Source organism: Pseudopodoces humilis, chromosome 5, assembly GCF_049639895.1.
Source record: "Pseudopodoces humilis isolate 2021_Gansu_Grassland_sample_001 chromosome 5, ASM4963989v1, whole genome shotgun sequence".
Classification (NCBI taxonomy): domain Eukaryota; kingdom Metazoa; phylum Chordata; class Aves; order Passeriformes; family Paridae; genus Pseudopodoces; species Pseudopodoces humilis.
In genome coordinates, this window is record NC_142204.1 from 6,934,563 (window position 1) to 6,953,410 (window position 18,848).

Sequence of the window (18,848 nt, forward strand, 5' to 3'; positions counted from 1 at the left end):
CAAAAAATTGTCAAGGCAAGAGTAGTGGGTTTCCCATTTTATTTGATGGGTAGATCTCTATTCTTTCCCTTAATACCAAGTTTAAAATGTACAATAAGCTGCTAATAGTAAGACACAGCCTGTGCTGAAGCTCCCAGTAATGAAAGCCTTTACAGAGGGGGAACTGTGTTCTGAAGCAGGTCTGCAAGGCTCTGACATGCTTTTTTTAAACCCAAACTTACCTCAGAAGAAAACTTCAGCTTGATCTCACTATGAGAAAAGCAGAAAGCACACAGGCATCCTCTTGGCAGGTCAGAGGAGGGCTCCCTGCTGTGTAACACAGGTTCTCCCATAGCCCCAAAACCAGAGTCCTACTTTCCATTAGCAGCTCAAAATTTACACTTTTGCTGTTGCCAGCTTCTGTTCCTCATGATTTGCCTCATCCCATGCATTCAAGAGGACTGCATTCATACACCTTGTTTGTTGGTGAAAAGCAAAACCAACACTCTACAAACAAACACACAAAAACACCCTGGCTGTACACCATATAAACACTAATGTACTTTTAATTTAAGTTTTGAGAAAACAAAGGCAGAGTGATTAAAGGCCAGGAACATGCAGACAGCATATGGAGACTAAGTGCCCCAGAACAAGCTGAATGTTTCCATAGTGTGAAACTCATTCATCATAGCTATAAGATGCAGGGCAGACATTTGTATTTCTAGACTGGGAACTTGTTATTTTTAGATAAATCATGGGATCCAGACCCTTTCTAAATAGCATCAAGCTCACCTTTCTTGATAATCTGCCTCCCTTTTTTTCAGTACTGTGCCTCTTCTCCATGAGTGTCACTAAAATTTGTATTCTATGTGTCTAGAACTCAGGGGCTTCTCATTTTTGCTTAAAAACACACTGCTTCCTATGACCAGGCACTGCAAAAAGAGATGCAACTGCATGCAATCAGAAAAACTAACAATAAATTAAAGTAATTGATTGTATCCAATTCCAAAGCCACTGCCTCCTAATTCACATTCTCTTTGCCCATTTTTCCCACCAGTCCCAACCTAACCCTCACCCCAACCTCACCCCAATTTCTTTGATTTCTCCTTCCTTCACCCCAGCTTAAAATCAAATTTAGAAATGCACATCTTTTTTGGAGTGGCAGGAAGAACCAGCAGAACAATAAACCAAGCCAAATCCTTCCCCCCAACCCCCCCTTTTTTCCTGGATAACAGAATCCTCCTGAAATTAACAAATCTAACTGTGAACAGATACAGACTTCCCATGGGATCAAACCATCAGTTCCTCAGTATATATAGAAAGAAGATGGAAGTTAAATAGTTGCATTTCCCCCAAGGGAAGCAAGATCTTCAGTAGCGAAGTATTCCCATCAGAAATTCTGGATAAGTTGCAAAGAAAAGAAAAAAAATCCCTGCCTTCGCTCCAGACCTGGTGTAGACATTTCCACAGCAATTCTACATACACATATTTCATCCCAACAGCACAAGCTTTTAGGCTGACTCTGAAGTGATCAGTGTTTTTCAAGTGCAGGCATGTTTGCATGGTGCACATGAAACTGCTCGGAGCAACCTTTCAATTTTCAATCACTCCCAAGTACAGTTTTGGTGAAAAAAACAAAACAGGAGGGGAAATCAAGAGCTCAACTGAAAGCTTACATCCAGACACCTTCTCATTCTAAATCCAGGCTCTTGTGTCCACATGGACCACTGCCAACAGACACAAGGGCAGCAGTGGCCAGAGGAACAGTCACCCCATGCTCCTGCCCCCGAGTCCAGGGGGATCCCACCCCTTTTGGCAAGGGAATGTCAGTATGTGAAGGAAGCTGATTTTGATGTGGAACTTGAAGAGTGTGCTTTGTTCAGAGGACAAAGATGAAGGCAACTTTGTCAACAGGTGTTTTGCAGAAGCCAACAGCTGTTAGCACACTTCACTAATGAAAAACCCTCTGGCTTGGCAGCACAAAGAGCAGGGTCCTTCTACCCCAGCCTCTGAGTCTGCTTCTGGCCAAGCACACCAGGACTGAGCTGGAATCAGAGCTGTCTTTCAAGATGTGGATAAATCTCTTTGCCTTAGTTTCCCAACTTGGTAACATGCTTTCCTCGTTGAGGTATTGTGAAAATGAGCTTGTTAGCATCCATTAAATGCTGTTTATTTGTATTTTAAAGACAAATTAAATCATATGATTTTATCTTAATCCCACAGGATTATGGCTGTCAAATCAAAGGTAGTGAACTATTGCCCTGTTTTTCTAATCTTGCCTGAAATATTTTCTCATGTCTTTCAAAGGAAACCTTGTGGAGACGAAGATGAGACTTCACAAGTTCAAGCATTTTCATGGGTGCATGTGGGTTTGGGTCTCAAAAAGAACTATGCAGATGGAAGAAACTTAATTTCATGTATTTTCCTTTCCACAGGTTGCATAAAAAATAATCTACAAACCAAAAAATGTAGTAAAGCCCATGACCAGAGTAACTGCACCTCTAAAAAGGGTGCTACAGAAGAAGAAAGTGTTCAAAGAAGCTGGAAGGAATGGCAGAAGAGACATACAAAGACAAATTTCTCTCAACAGCACTCTTGCCATTCTGCTGTCAATGGAGAGAAAATAGTTGAAGTAGAAAACCTCTGAGAGATTCCCCTCCTGCACCATAACATAAAACTGTTTATTACAAACTATGGAATGAGAATGATGAACAGTTGTGCAGATGTCTTCAGAAGTAAAGGATGCAGAAGGATGAGTTGACAATGGACTTCTATCTCAAGACTTCCTACTTTCTCATACGCAATAGAGGATGACAATCTCAATCATTTTCTCTGTCCCTTCCCAGGATGTCTGAGCATCTTTACATCATTCAAAGAAATCACTATGATCCAGTGAAACCCCTCCAGAGGTAGGATCTCTGAGTATACATGTGGAAGGAAGTTGCAGGAGCTGAAACAGAAGTCACAGAAACACACACACATGATGTATCAAGTAAAAGCTGGAACCTCCACATCATGAACACTAAACTTTATTTATTGAGAGAGCACCTTCACTCCTCATTTATTTTTTCCCTCCATTGCACCACTTCATTTGAAGTATCAAAAAAAATAACTGTGAATGATCACATTGCTTTCTTCATCCAACCTGAGGGCAGACTGTGCAGGCTGCCACAGCACTCAGGCAGCAACAGCACTGCAGGGGTTTTCTGACTTTCAAGCAGGGAGTGTTCAAAGAGGTTATCAAAAAATGTCTTACTAAAAACATAAGGTAATTTTCAAAACCTGGCTGAATGAATACTGCCTGATCAAATATGACCTCCTACAGAAGTGGGAGAAACTGAAAATTGGGAGCTCCAAGCCCTGTGTCTTTCCTCAGACCGCTGTTCAATACATTACCTTTTTTTTTATTGGGGATATATAATGGCCTAGTTCCTCTAGAGACATGGGTGGTTTAGACAGATTAAAAAAAAAATTACCTTTCCCTCCCTAGTCCTCCCCCCCAATACAAATAATGCTGTGTGAATACACACATGTGAAAAATCAAAAGCCAACTTAGACAGTTTGAGAATCCCAAGGAATACCTCTTGACTAGATACAGGTAATTGATCAGTCGTAATAAGAGGAGGATAGAGCATGTAATATTTTTCTGTTAATGAGACTTCAGAGAATGCAAGAAAAACCTATTTAGAATGACTGAGTTGTACAAATACATTAGCAGATGTAGAAAATACTGTGTAAATTTAAGAAACAAGGGAATTACATGCTTTCACTCTGACATAATGGAAATGTAAATGATTAACGCTTAAAGGGAAAGAAAGGTATATAGCAGTGTTGGGAAAGAGTATTAAAGAGATAAAAGAGCTTCTAATGAAGGACTGTATAGATCCTTGAAACTAAGACAGTATACAACCATTATTGTAGAGGCCAAAGAAGGAATAACAAGCAATAAGTAACACAGATCTTGCCAATGACAGTAAATAAAATGGAATGTAGAAGAGAGAATGAGATAGAACAGACTGGGCCCACTTCAAAACAACAACAGGAGAGGAGCACAATGGCTAAGGAGAAGGCAGTGACACACTGTATCATCATTGCCTTCACACATCAAGATGGAGATGATTATTTAATGCACATATAAAATGGAAATTATCTGCAAAATTTAGTCTTCAGTTGTGTCTGAACTAATTTCTAAACTACTCCCATGAACAGTGACAGGAGAAAGAAAGACATTTGTATGTTGAGCTTTTTGTTATTGTAGTGGCAAGAACTTGGGTACTTTAGCCATGAGAACTCTACAGGGAGCTTGCAGAGTGGCCCTGGTCCTCTGCAAGGATTCAAGGACATAAAAGAAAAGTTAAAAGCGATTGAGAAAAGCTTCAGCAAACTTTTTCTCTAACTTTTTTACATTTCAGAATCAGAATAAACATTTCACACTGAGTGCAAAACATCACAAGCACTTAAATACCAACCTCCATCAGTCAACCAGATCCTTTGTCTGGAACATTTATCCCAGCCAACAGCTTTTCTTCTGATGAAAGTCATTTTGCAAAGATGCTGAGTACAAAAAATGACAAGATGGTCAGAAAGAAAGGATGCTTTAGCTCTCCAGTTCTGTAGTGCACCCAGGTTTTTTTTACATTCTTTTAACCTTTTCTTCTGCAAGTGTGGAACATTCTTCAGAGCACAAGGCATGGATTAGGTGGCAGGTTCATGCAGCAGCCCCCCAGTGATTTGAGTTCAAATACAGGACAGATCATAAGTAGGAATGAAAAAGAAAGTCCTTGTACAAGTTCCAAAATCATCTGTGGTGTAACTCCTAGCTTGGGATAAGATTGGGCTGCAATTGTGCGAACTGCAATGACACAATTTAGAAAAAGAATGGGATGAATAAATGGCAATATCAAGTTTGGTCATTCCAGCGGATTCCAGCTGAGCAGGAGGTGTTAACAACACTCAGTGTGGAAACACTACCTGTCTATATTCCTTCTCTAAAGATACTGTGACTCCAGCCAACCCTGTATCATTTCAGATCTGCTTTTCCCCCACCTTGTTGTTGTTTGTTTGTGGGTTTTGGGGTTTGGTTTTTTGTTGTGTTTTTTTTTTTTGTTTTTTTGTTTTTTTGGTTGGGTTTTTTTTCTAAAGGATTGAAGCCTTTAAAAGGAATAGTGGAAAAATAAAATAAAGTTTAGTAATGATGGCCTTCTCCAGGAGGTGAGGGAGACAGGTCATGTCTTAATGACATAGTATGTCAATATGAATTCCCAGTTCTTCCAAGGAATACCGTCTTCTAGTCCCTTAATCCTCCTCCTGTGACACACCAACTAATGTGACTGACCAGCATTCAGATAGCTATGCAATAAACCAGTAGCTCTATTAATTAAAGCTAACCTGTCAAAGGAACAAAACCCTAGCTTTTATTACAGATTAATTTCCCACTTCAGATCACACCCTTGCTGCGAAAACAACTGGGCCTAGGTGGTAGAAAGAAGCACTGGGGAGGAAGAGGGAAAGAGGAGGGAAAAATGTCATTTCAGAAGAGTGATGGCATGGTGTTGGGGCAGCAATGGGCACAGGCTTGGCAATTTCACAACAAATTGTGGGGAAAATAGGAAACAGAAAAGAAGGGACTAAAGAATAAAGGAAAGAACACGTGCAAGAGCCTATGAGGACAATGCACTTTGGCCAAAGGAAACAAGTACAGTGCCACTGTGCCTTTCATTGCTTGGCAAGTTTAGTAACAGTACTTCCAGTAGTAATCAACACTCCCTTTTTCCAGTTGTGTGTTGAGCAGCCTGTGTGGAAACGTCCATTTCCAGACTGCTGCCAATGATAATAGGCAGACTCAGCAGAGAGGCTAAAGGCTGCATGGATACACTGAATAAATTACCCTCTCAACCCTCAGAAGATAATAGGTCTCTGTCAAGTCATTTAGACCTAAAATATGACCTGCCTTAAAGCATTTATAGCTTGTCAGGGAACACGTTCTGTATATTCAACAGCCATTTCAATCAAAATAAATCCCTTTATTACAAAAATTATTATATTCTTATACTTAATAATTCTAATAACAATCTCTTCCTACAAACAACCTTCACCAAAAGAGCTTATGCAGTAGAAGTTCACACCTCAGCTAAATAGACACTAACATCCCCACATAGGCACATCCACCTACCAGACACTACTCCCAGTCTCTTGCTGACATGATGAATAAGAAATAAGTCACAGGAATAGGAGTCATCAAAAAAGCAACTCAACAGAAAGTACTAAAAAATAAATCAGTCAAATGCAGAGGGAGAGAGGAGGCAAGGGAGAAACAGACATTGAGAGAAAGGCATTCAAAATTTCATATTTCTTGACAGCATTCTTTCCAAAAACCAAAAGTAGGCTGGGCTGGAGTGCAGTGCTGTGGTAAAGGCAGATGCATTCCGTTTTGTTAACTAAAAGTCTCAGGAGGAAGTAACTACAGCATCAGAGATGCTTTTTTAATATGAAGGTGGAAAAAATGGCAAGAGAAAAAGACTGCTGAATTCAGCAGTAGCTAAGTATATAAATGGGCTAAGCAATCTGTAAATGGAAACTTTTCCAGGCTGGAATGAAAGTAAAGCTCCTAAGCATTTTAAAACAGTGAGCATGACTGAATCTCCTGCTACTCATTATATCAGTATCATCCATTAACATCATTGCACTTCGGGGCTTATTAGCATTTCCACTCTACAGCATGATAGAAGTTTATTAGTTGATTGTTTATCTGGGGATGGTGTGGATGAATGGAAGATGGTACACATGTTGCACAAATGTTCTCAACTGAGAGATTTGGTTTATTGTTTTTTGATGAGGTCTAAGACATGTGATCAATTTCCTAAGAGAGTTTGCTAGTTACTATATAGTCTGTGATTATAATAGGACTTGCAGTGCCACCTATGCATAAACTGCAGAAAACAGGGCAATTCCAGGCTGGAGTGACCGGAATATGAGGGGGGAGGAAACACAGGCTTCTGATGCTGACATGCATGGCTTCAGAGCAGGCAGTCTTTATGCTGTTCCAAGAGTAACTCTAGGTCTGAAGAAAACAAAACTCAACCCAAGTGTTTTAGACTGGCACATGTACATGTCCAGATAAGCCTCCCTGCTGGCGTAAAGGGGAGCTGAGGTGCCCACTCTCAGAGCAAAATGGCTGTTGAGCCAAAGAGATGAAAACAAGCCTTCGGATTTTAAGACATTTACTCATCTTCCAAGATTTACGCCTCTCTAGTTCCCCATTTGCAGAATTTACTAACTGCAGATCTATAGCTGGCACTCCTCCAGCTCAGGGCACTTCTGGGCTACAGAGTCAGAAGCAACTTGTCTTGGTTTGAAATACAGGTGTATGCCAAAGAAGGTTGAAACGGAGACTATGACCCTCTTCCCTCCAAATTATTATGGCTTTGAAATTAAGGGGCTTTTAAGACATGTGAAAAGGAGTAGCAGTTCTTTGCTAGTACGTATATGTATAAGGAGGCGAACAAACAGAACACAAACCCAGTGCCAGCCCTCTCTCGGCCACAGGCACTTTCCCCTTGGGTGCAGTTCCGGGCACGGCCGGCAGGGGCGCCGGTGGCTCCCGGCTGGGCAGGGCGGGTGCGATGATTCCCCCGCGGCTGCAGGGGGCGCTGTGGCGCGAGCTCAGCCGCCTTTCTGCACGCGGTAATGGCGGGCGGGATGGAAAAGGCGCTGCCTTTGCAAACCCACGGGGGCAGCCGGTCCCGGTGCCCCTCTGCATGGCGAGATGGGCTGTAGCAGGAACCTCGGAGCCACAGCTGGAACGGCAGCGACGAGCAGACCCCGAAGCAGCAAACGAAATGTATCAGAAACTCCGCAGCTGTAGCAGGAGCCGCGGGTGTCCCGGCAGGCAGGGGATGTGGGGTTACAGCGCAGTGAAAACCCGGAGCAGTGGCAGAGAAGCGGTGGGGCTGGGCAGCGGCAGCCAGGCTCTCGAACACGGCCGGGAGAGGCTCCCTTGAAGGGGCTCTGAGGCTCGGGGTCCCAGGTTTTCCCCTGAGGAACTCCAATAGATGATGAGGGTCCTTTCAGTGAGCCCAGCTGTTAATAAGGTCCCACCCAGTCCAGTGGCCACTCTTACGAGCAGAGCTTCACTCACAGTAGAAGAAACAGCAAGAGATGGAACCCAGCAGCTGCACTCTGTCTCCCCTTCAACGTCAAGAGTGAGAGACCAAGAGGAGACAAGCCTAGCTCCTCAGCCCCCGCCAAAATCTCACAGTATCTTTGCCCTTCCAAAGAGAAAACTCCCCAGGTAAGAGAGTAGCCAGCTTCCCTTCCTCCACTTTAGTCATTTATTTTGTCTCTTTACTACCAGTTGTTATTGTCTCTTAGTAACAGATGGGACAAAATTCCACGAGAGAAACAAAAGGATAAATTCTAAGCCCAAACACTTCTCTTTTTAGTTTATGTATTCACGGAACTTTATTCTCTCCTACAGCAGACCTATCAGCTATCCCAACACCTATCAGCTTCAGCAGAATTAGTCCTGGTTCAGACTGGTGTAAGAGCAGGAAAAAATCTAATGGAATGTATTTAAATAATTCTGCCACTTTCTCTCTGATCTAGTTTTCATAGACAGTAAATACAAGTAAGCCAGACCAGCTCCATGGTGTTCTCTCCAATGTCAATTGTCAGAAATAGCTCAAATGGATCAAAGCATGAGGATCTTCACTCACCTTGAGGGGGCCCTACAGTCTCCCTGGGAACATCCTACTAGTGCCTTTACATGGAAAGAGACAGAGGGAAACATCATCCCACCTCATCAGTGGACTCTCTCCTCTGAGGAGATCTGTCTCTCTTCACTGCCATTGGGCATGTTGAGTTCTAAATTGAATATCCCTACTGAGTGATGAAATTTGGAGAATTCTAGCCCAGAAAATTAAACAGTGAAATATTTAATCATGCAAGTGCATTGTTTTTTATCTCCAAACGTGTTTGTATAAAATCACAGTGTTTCAGTGGGGAGTTATTCCAGTTTTAGGACAGTGGGATAAAAGTGGTGAGTGAGCTGCAGGAATTATGTTCTGTTAAAAATGACCATATAATATTGGCTTTTGCACTTATGTATTAGCTTTTATGTGTTGTTATTGATCATAAGTATTTGGATATGTTACAATTTGTACCTTTTGGCTGCTTATTAGTATAACACAATCTATCAGTTTTTGCACTGTATAGCTTGTAGAAATAGTAGAGTGATGAATGTAATATATCATAGGCCTTAGCAAAACATGAAATGTTAAAATGCTCCTATGTAACTAAGAGAATGGTGTAAAGCAATTATGTTGTTTTCCCCACATCTACTGACCAAATTCTCTAAGTGATAAGATAACAGTAACACAAACCAGGGCACTGGAGAAAAATTATAGAAGAACTTGTTAACTCCTTATCAGGGAGTGTGAAACAAGAGGATGGAAACACAAGAAGAAATAAAATATATGGACTTAACCCACAGGATGTCATGCAGATAAGTCAGAGTGTAAAATCAAACAAAAGTTCCTAAAACACCAAAAAGATCACAGGAATGTTTGAATAATATATGAAACACATGAATATGTATGTGCCCCCTGTAATGTAACAGTATATAGATAACACTGTCTTAATCTGCCAGTGTATTCTTTGGCTGTTTTGGCAGGAGCAGTGCTAGACTTTTATCTCTTATTTTATGCCCTATTAAACTTTAAAAATTCTGAAGTGTCACTCCATCTTTCAGAGGTTCCTAAACCACAAAATGGGTTCACCTTGCCTTAGCCCACGCCTTTTTGCCTTAGACCTTGAACATCTCCTGATATTCAAAAAGAGCTCCTGAAGAGCTGCTGTTAGCATTTAATTTGGCTTCAAACATGGATGAATGTTAAGTCTGAATGACACAAGCAGGAAAATGTGTGTATTGATCTCAGGAACAGTCCATTTAAGTAGAGACATCTCCCTCCAGTACTGTTCAGGACCCAGACAGACACAGGATGGTCATAACTTTTGACAAAATATCCTGCCATCCCTAAGCAGGATGCACTGTCACCATGCACCTGCTGACTAGCCAGCATTCCCCAAAGCAGGCACTCCTTCCCCCGTTCCAAGATTGCCAGTTAGTTGCTCCTGCTTTTAAATTACAAACAGCTCCTAATACATGCTCTCCTTGGTGCACTGGCAACATGCACAGTCTTTTTGGCACAGCCTTGCACTGAAATCCTCCTGCCTTGGAAAGTTCTGACTTTCCTTGAGAGACTGCAATGCAATGTAAGAGCAATTTTGGCCAGGAAGTAGGCTGATACTGTTAAGATTACTCATGCTGAGCAATGAAGCTTGGATGTGACCTTATCAATAAGGATTTTTGCAATTATGCAGGAGACAAAGCAAAATGACCTGGATAAACTCAGTGTCCTGGCAAAGAGCAAAAGAACAAGCAAAAGTTGACTCATGGCAGTAGAAATCTGCCCTCATTATCATTGTGACTATAATTAGACATCTCAATTTTTTTTAATCACTCATGAATCTTTTTAAGGGCTTGCAAAAGGAATGAAAATTTCCTACAATTCCATACAGAAATACTTTTTAAGTGAGTTTTAAACCATTTTCATTTTGAAGTTAAAAAAAAGTTCTCACAATGCCTGGTTTCTTTTAACTGGCCAATAAATGAAAGGACAGGAGCTGATAATATCACTAAGTGATAGGAGAGTACAGGAAAAAAATCACTCTACATTGTGTTATATTAAAATATCAAGAGGCATGTCTCAGCTGAGCCACAAGCAACCATGAAAAATACATTGTTTATGAAAAAGACAAGCCCTTCAAGGGCAATTACAAACTATCCACAGCATCAGCTGGAAAAGGGATATATTTAACTACTAACTGCCACCATGCCTGACTTCCAACAATAGAATGCTACAAGAGTATTTGTATTTTCCTCGGTCTTTTGCTATGTTTTTTCACACATGGGCAAGAACAAATGAGGGCTGCACATCTTCACTAGCACCTTGAGGAATTGCTGTCCCTGAAAAGCAGTTACATTTACCTTGGAGACTGGCCCAAGCATTCCAAACCTGCTTCCATTTTTTCTGTGGACAGGCTCCTCTGAAAAAGCATTTGTAATGACTGCTAGAGGAAGCCTGTCAGATCTGTAGGGCAGTTCCATCAGTGCCTCAAGCCACAGGGTGCTAATCAAATTCCAGCCCAAAGCTTCTTAAACATTAGACACGTACAGTAATTCAGGTCTACCAGAAAATCTGTCCAGGGATACACCAAAATTCCTTTGGTCAACCACTGGTTTCCATCTCATGGGCTGTCACATTCTGCTGGTTATCACAGAACGGTCAGGTCATGAACATCTGCAGAGCTAAATGTTTTTAAGGCAACTTTAGGATTATGGGACTACTGGATCACATTGCACCATTGAGACAACCTAATTCAGGAATACTTGCATGAAGTTTATAATTTCTTCCCAGAAACCATTCTGAAACCAAAGTGAAACCTCAATTTAAGTATCTCAAGTAATAGTACCTACTACTTTACTAGGTTCATGGCTCCCAATCTTAAAAGTCCTCATCTTATTTCCAGCTTCAGCTTCCAGCCACTTACATCTTTTTCCCTACTACACAGAATAGCTGCCTGCTAACTCAGATGTTCCCCTCCTGAAAGACAGAGACAATGATTCTGGTTTTCTCTATACCCACAGTGGGCACTAAGCATGGGGTAGAATATAAGGGAGCACTTTTGACAGCTTCAAATTATGTCTTGGGCCAAATCATCGTCTCGTGTTCCTGGGAAATTCAGTGCTTGCTCTATTGATCCCTGAACCCAGCTCAATACTAGGCCAAAAATGAACAGGGACAGAAAATCCACCAGAAATTTATATTCTGTGCACTAAAGCCAAATTCTCTTGATTCAGGTCCGGGGATTTTCCCAGGAGACAGTTGCCTCACATAAAATTAACCCATTATATTAACTAATGGTGTGTAAATAAAAGCCATTACAGTTACACTAAACCTATATTCAAAGAATTGTTGTTTCTAATAAAGAGCTGAGCCAGAGGGAAGGCCTCCTTTGGCACTATGTTAAACTTCCAATGAGATGCATTGCTCTTTGGTAAAATAGCTTTGCAAACTTCTATCACTGGTTTTGCTTTCAAACATAGCAGGTGATAGCAATAAGGTGATAGCAATAACTGGAAATAAATGAAAAGAACATGATAAGCATTTCAGGCAAGTACCTGTAACATCAGTTACAGATGGTTCAGCAGTGCACTGACAGACCTGTGCTGAGATTAAATGACCTGCCATCCAAGCAAGGACCAAGGAGTAGTACTAGTACAGTGGAGGGGAAGAAGATGCTACACATTGACATTCATCCTCAGGCTCCAAAGGATGGTACAGTTCACCTAGTCTGACATCTTATAGAACACCACTGTGGCATTCAACTAATTGGAGACTAATAACTTATCTTCAGGTAAAGGCTGACCTTCTAGAGAAGGTATCCTGCTCTGCGATGAGGCTTCCATGACACAGCAAATCCTCTATTTCCTTTGGTCAGCCCTTCAAAGAATTAAATCTCTTCATCTCTCCCTTAAAGCTATCAGCCTGTTTTGTGACTTCAATTGCTCAGGAGTTTCACCTGCAGCTGTGACCAGGCTTGCAAGGGCCTCTGACACGGCCAGGATTTCTGATGGGCGCCCCACCGTTCTAGGATTTTGTATTTTAATTCGATTTAGGGAGCCGGAGTGGGCTGAGTGTGCAGGAGCATGTGTCATTCATGTGCAATGCAGCGTGCAATCCAGCCTTTCGCCTTCCCAGCTCCCAGCCATTCACATTCTGGCAAGCACTTTAAGTCCCCAAATACCCCCAGCCCAACAAAGAACAAATACCAGCTTATCTGAAGCTACAGCAGAGAGAAAATGGCAGCTAAAAAAATACATAAGGCCAACTTCAAAGTTGTTGAATTTGGTGCTTGGGCTTTGAAAAACCTGTCATTTGGGAGGAAGGGTGGGAGGCTGCTCTTTCCCTCTCCTTTTCATTAAACAGCATTTCAGAACTTGGGAGAGCTACAGCTCTCATTATGCATTCCTCCTTTTGGAAATAAATACTTGTGTGGCTTGTCACATTAGTCAGTAGATAGATGACAAAAACAAATTACAGCCTGGCACAGAGCCATGCATTGTGTGTGTATGTGTTACAGCAGAGTATCTGCTATTACCAAGGTGGTTGATTCTGCATGTCAGAGGGTGGAGTCTTTTCCACCAGCAAAAGTCCTACAATGAGGGACTTTCCAAAGAAGAAGCAGAGAATCATGACTGTGTTTCATTCCTTTCCCATTCCCAGATATTACACGAAGTCCCCATATGGCTCATTGCTACAGAGAGAAATCCTACTCCTTCAATGCTTCTTCCAGCTCTCTGAAGTCAAAAACAAGCTAAGCAGTCCCAGAGCTCACTCCAGCCTTTAAATAAGCTGGGGCTCTCCAGCAGGATGGGAACCAAAAATTTGGGTTTTCAAGGTGCACAGAATTTGTCCCCTCTTTCTCTCTCATTGTACACATTTCAAACAGTTTTAGTGCCAGTTATGATGCCCAAACCAATTATTTTTCAAAAAACAACAAGATTTTAAAAACAAGTCCAGTGTCCAACCCTCACTGTGAACAATTAGTTTTTTCAATCTGAGAGATGAATATCCTGGATTATTACCTGACTGGTCCTCTGCAGAAAAGATGAGTCCTACTGCATTCCTGCCTCCATGTTTTTTTGCATGTGTGAAAATATGAGCCAGGGAAGTTATTCAACAAATAATTAAAATTCTGCCCTAACCTGGATAAACAGATGATTGTTTTTGAGGAGAGAAGACTAAGTTGCACAATCAGATTATATGATGAGGATATTTCAATGAGCAAATGGAGTTACTTCAATTGTTCCTGGAACAGCTGGAAGATCTTTTGTTCCTGTGACATGCCTTCCCACTGCTGTACTACCATAACTCTGGACCTGTAGTGGAAACTACAGTGTGGGACCTACAACTGCACCATTCCTCACCAGAGAGGATGAGAAAGAAACTCATAGCCCACCTTCCAGCCATTTCTCTAACCTTAAGATCCCTTTACACTGGCCTTGTCTCAACATTTAGGATACTTTTACATACCACAGTGTAACAGCTACACATCTCTTTCAGTAGGACTGCACCAGTAATGTCATTGTTCAAATATTTCTGAATGCAAATGAATAAAATTTAAAAACCAGTCAAACCTAAAAAACTTTTTACCATTTATGTTCAGAATAATTACAAAAGTAATGTATTCAATGTTGTATCCCCAGATAATCATAGAAACAACTTAAAAATATGGGACTTTATAAAAGCAATAATTTGTGGGTGTTTGTCTCCTTTAATAATTGTGTAGGAGTGGTGTGGTCAAATTTCCAGAAATAATCACTAGAAATTCAATTATTTATCAACTGTATATCAAATTAAAGTGAAGAATTTATGCAACCACATGATTCCTACAGCTGGGGCTTTAAAAATAAAGTAAAGCATGTATGACACTAGGGTTGGCTGTGCTCCACTTATATGCTATAAACTCAAATTGGGCAATGAAAATAAATTTTCCAGCACCATTTTACCTTATGCTGCTGTTCAAAACTCACATTTCAGTCCTTACTCATTCTTGGTGAGTCACAAGCTTTTCAAGCTTCTAACATTTGCATATCAAACCAGGCCAGAACTTCAATTACTGTAAGCAGTGACAAGGCATCAATGTTCCTCTGAATCATCATTACCACACCCATGTTTGAAGAACTCTGCACAAGGGTTAAGGACTGGGTATAAATGTGAATATTCAGGTGAATTAAGGACACTTTAGCAAATTTTGCACCTCCTGAGGATCAATACTCATACACTACTTGTGATTTTAGAGCCTATCTTGGCAATGTTTGTCAGCTTATGCCAAGGACACACTGATGGCATCTGAAATACCCAAGTCCTAAGTGCTTTTGTGACCCTGGGCCCAAGTTTTCTTATAGTGCTTAACACAGACAATTATGTGTTAGCGCTGCTATAAAATACTTACATTATGTGCTTAAAAAAAAACCCCTCAGCTGAAATCACTTCTTTGCTATGAGACACCCACACAACAGTGCACCAGCAGCTCAGGGTAACACAGAGGTACAGTTATTTACTTGAGGGGGTTTTGCTCATTTGAACAGAACTGCAACAATAAAAGAACACATAGGCACTAATGACCTTTTGTTTACAGAAATATAATAGTGCCAGATTTTATGCTTTACAGGATTTTGCTAACCACAGCAGAGCTCAGAAATAATACCCAACAGTTTTTAAAATTCCTCTCCAAAAAAACAATAACATCTACAACAGGGAACTTGGACACACCAGGTAGGAAAGTATTTGGTTTGTTCCTGTATTTTATTTTATTTTATTTTATTTTATTTTATTTTATTTTATTTTATTTTATTTTATTTTATTTTATTTTATTTTATTTTTAGCCCATTTCTAACCCAAGCACACCCAAACACACAGTTAGTAAGTGCCCTCGGTGGCATCCATGTAGTTTTTTCTGTCTTAATGATTGGTCTGTAATGAAATGTTTGAAAGCACTGAGCTGCCTCAAAATACACTTTGCACATAAATGCAAATCAATGAGAAATATGAGCAGTGTCTTTCAGACAGCTTCAGGTCACTGTACAGTCTCCTGCATTTTGTTTGTTTGGGTTTTTTTAAATAGTAGTTAATGATGACTGCTTACAGCAGATTGGTAATGATTTTCAAGCTCTCTCTTTTCTCCTTACTATATCAATTTTAAAGGCTTTGGACTAAATTAATCAATATTCTTAAATTATATAAGTGTACTGGTGAATTTTAGCACTCAATGTTGTCCTTTCAGAGGACAGAACTGCAGGAATCATTTTCTGGGTGTCTTTCAGCCACAAGGGACAATTGCTGGACTGAAGTGCTCCTGTGCCACAGAACTGTAGAATCAGTAAGGCTGGAAAAGACCTTTGGGACCCTGAATCCAACTGTTAAGTTCTGAACATGAAATCAGATCTGGGGGTCTGGAACACAGCAAATCAGACCAGATCTCTCACAACATCATATCTGAAAAGGTATTTGGATGCTGGAATTGGGGTGGAGGAGTGAAAGTCTCATTATATCTGGTTTAATAATATTTTAGGTTCTAGATTTTCCTTCACAGATTCACACTTATCAAAAACAGTATCAGCTCCTGAACTACAAAATCAGGGAAAGTGGCTGCACTGTTTCTGTTGGGAGCCCTCCAAGCACTGTTCTAAAGAAAACAGCTTCAGTGCTGAATAGTCAGTCTCAGTGCACAGGACCAGGCTTTATGAGAAGTGATGAATTAGTTACCAAATAGCACAGGGAGTTTTTGGTTTAAATCACAGGTTCTCAACACTTTTCAGAAAAAAAACAAAACAAAACAAAAACTGGACAAGTATATATATAAATAAATTAAAGCAGAGTGGATAATTTAGATAATCCAGTCTCTGCTCTGGATAGGATCTGTGGATCTCCTGAGATTATTTCTATGACTTGTAACTAATTCTGGTCCTAATTCAGAAAACTTGGCAGGGAAGGTCAGGCATCAGGAGGAACATCTCATATTACTAAATATGTGAAATGAGAACAGAGAATGGAATTGAAAAATATTAAGTTCAGCAAGACCAACTAGAAGTGTGTCTTTGTCTTTATCCATTTAATGGGAAATTTGGCTATGTGGTTTCCTTTCACAGCACAGAGCCACAGCTTTGCTCCAGGGAGCTGTGCTGGAACAGATTCCTTGGAGAATCCTGATATGCTCAGGTTTCATGCCTGTGCACAGCTGAAGCACTTTTTCATTTGCCTCCTTCTTTCACTGAGTCCATCTTGGTAAGTATTACCAATTTGAGCATGATGGTTTTTTTCAGCCTTCTTCCTTTTTTTAACAAATTATTCAGATTCTAAATTTCTAAATTTCATATTACCTAATGGGCACTTAATCTGCTTTTTAAAGATGCATACTAGGAGAAAAACTTCAGATCCCAGTTTCTGAAGATGTAGATAAAAAAAGGTCCATGTTAAGAAATGGTTAAGGTGAAAGACAGATTTAAAAGAACTTCAAGAAAAACTCTCTCTAAAGACTGTTTCTGTGCCAAATGTAAGTGTTGCAAAGAGGAAAGAGAAGATAAACAATAATAGTAATGCAAAACTAAATAGTCTGCAGTCTCCACTTGTCATTTTTCCAACTCTCCTACCATGCCTTTCTCCTCTCTCTTCTTCCTAGGGAGTCTTGAATCCATCTTCCTTCTTCTAAGTCCCATAATTTTAATCCTAAAGTTCACCATATTTTCTAACTGGTAGGTTTTTATATTTTTCAGTAGAAAAACAACTAAAGGGAAGGTTCTGTTGTAATCAGTGCCATTCTTTCCCTGATGGCCAAACACAAACTATGGGGAATATATATTAGGGTAGCCAGTCCTGACATTCTGCACCCTGAGCACTGTTTTGACCCCACCATTGGAAAAGGTTACTGTTAGACCAGGAAAAGCTCCAGAGGTTCATAAGGTACTAAAATAGCTTCATATGATGAGCAAAGATAAGAAAAACCTTATACAAAAGGAATTATTAGAATTGTGTCGCTTCAGATTTGCATGGAACTGTCACGGAATGTGAGACAGGTTTGCTAATTCTTAAGTGGCTCAGCCAAAGTAGGTGGAGATTCATTCTTTATGTCTCATCCAGTAAGAGCAAAGGCAATCCAATGAAACCAGTGGATGCCAAGTTCAAAACAAAAAAGTCTTTCAGAAAGACACTGTGGCTGCTGAAAGCTCTCACAGGATCACAGGAGGACTAGGGATCCTCATGGAAAAGAATGCTCACAAGGGTGTCTAAATACATGGAGACTGTGTTTGGATCAGGGAATGTGAGATGAAATTGTTGTCAGAACAGACTTTGATAAAATATAACTGTCTTGCTCTTTGATTTAGCTTCTAGCTGATAACACAGACACAATGCTGATGGACATCCAGTCTAACCCAGGGCAACTATTATTATGTTCTTATAATAGTAATCAGGTCTTTGTTTTTTAATTTTATTTTTGTGAATGGTATGTAATTGAGAAGAACTCAATTTGCAGAAAGAAGAATGCCTTTGAATGTCATAATATTTAAGAACACCATTTTTTTCGAATGCAAACCTGATTCTGAATCAGTGAGAGTTAGGTAAGTAGGGGAGTTCCTGGTGCCAATTACTCTGAATCATTTTCCAAGCATTAAAACGTGGGTATCTGAGAGTTGTATGAGAAGGAAGAAAAATAAAGTCCTTGCTGATGATGAAAAAATAAAATCAAAAATATTTTAGGAGTCAATGGAACAACAGCTGCAGTTTTCAGAAAGGCTTATTTCTGACTATGGTCAATCAGAAAAAAAAATCAATCATTTTCTTTTTAAGGACAACCTTTGTTTTCTAATTAATTTAATTCCTTTTGAAAAATCTTTCCCTTTCATGCAAGTGCTGAGTTACCTATATTTTATCTCATTGGTTACTGTGCTGCTTTCAGCCTAACCTCAGTGAGCAGAGCTGAAGAAAATTTAAAACAGCAATAGAGTCTGGTAGGAGAATGAACCATTTTCCTAGCATGTGCTTTCTGAATTTAGGGTGTGAAAGTAAGCTGGCAAGTATTTTGAAGCCATTCTGCATATTCTATAGCCTGCCTGAGGTCAATGTTTTCTGTACTACTTGACAAGTAGAAACTGAAGTAAAAAACATAGTGGGCTGTCCACATAGTCCTTGAGAACAAATAAACTGAATGTCCTTTCAGGACTATGAATTTGGGGGATCAGATATCTT

At 40.3% G+C, this 18,848-nt stretch overlaps 1 protein-coding gene across 2 annotated transcripts in view; it reads right to left on the bottom strand.

Moving 5' to 3' along the window:
• Positions 1 to 18,848, bottom strand: part of PHF21B (PHD finger protein 21B) — a 175,977-nt gene that overhangs the window by 82,966 nt on the left and 74,163 nt on the right. The window lies entirely within an intron of this gene.